An 819-nucleotide genomic window follows, 5' to 3' on the forward strand; every position below is an offset into this window, starting at 1 on the left:
CATGAGAGAGAGTCAGCACAAGAGAGGGGAGGGGCAGAGGGAGAGGCAGGATCCCCACTGAGCAGGGAACCAGATGTGAGGCTCCATCCTAGGACCCCGGGATCAGGACCTGAGTGGAAGGCAGACGCTTAACTGACCAAGTCACCCAGGTGCCCCTGGGATCAATTTTTTTTAATTGACTTTTTTTCTAACAGTTTAGTAGATGAATTGAATGGGAATATCATAGGAACCAATACTTCTGTTTTCCTTAAGTATTTGGTGGTGATGCTTATCATTGTGATTCCTGCAATATGGTATTGTTTTTATATATTCTCCAGGATAGAGAAGAACTTCTAGTTGGCTTTTTTTGTTTTTTTGTTTTTTGTTGTTGTTGTTCTTTGTTTTTGTTTTTGTTTTTTTTTTTAATGTGGAACACTTCATGAATTTGTGTGTAATCCTTGCACAGGGCCATGCTAATCTCTGTATCGTTTCAATTTTAGTATATGTGCTGTAGAAGCAAGCACAGGGTTGTTTGATTTTTTACCAAAATGGTTCTTATTCCACAGATCATAGATCTATGTGAGGATTCTGTCAGGTGTTAAGTACATCAGAATTCAATTATCCACCTGGGGACCAGGGAAATAACTGTAGGTTAGTTGTACGGACAAGTTAGACACATTGCATTGTGACAGTCCTGGGCCAAAACTCTACCGATCATCAGGCATCCAAGGCCTCTTAGTCATGATATTTCAGTTCCTCCATTATCATTCTCAGTTCAGAATCTTTATTTATCAATCCTTAATCCCTGTTTCCAACTATTACAGTTATACTAGTATTGGC

At 39.6% G+C, this 819-nt stretch overlaps 1 non-coding gene across 1 annotated transcript; it reads right to left on the bottom strand.

Annotated features, from left to right (window-relative positions):
- Positions 1 to 400: 400 nt before the first annotated feature.
- Positions 401 to 503, bottom strand: LOC121103179. The gene has a single exon (XR_005835337.1). It is a non-coding gene; the product is annotated as a U6 spliceosomal RNA (small nuclear RNA).
- Positions 504 to 819: the final 316 nt, after the last annotated feature.

This window comes from Ursus maritimus, unplaced genomic scaffold, assembly GCF_017311325.1.
Source record: "Ursus maritimus isolate PB19 unplaced genomic scaffold, ASM1731132v1 scaffold_17, whole genome shotgun sequence".
NCBI classification, from domain to species: domain Eukaryota; kingdom Metazoa; phylum Chordata; class Mammalia; order Carnivora; family Ursidae; genus Ursus; species Ursus maritimus.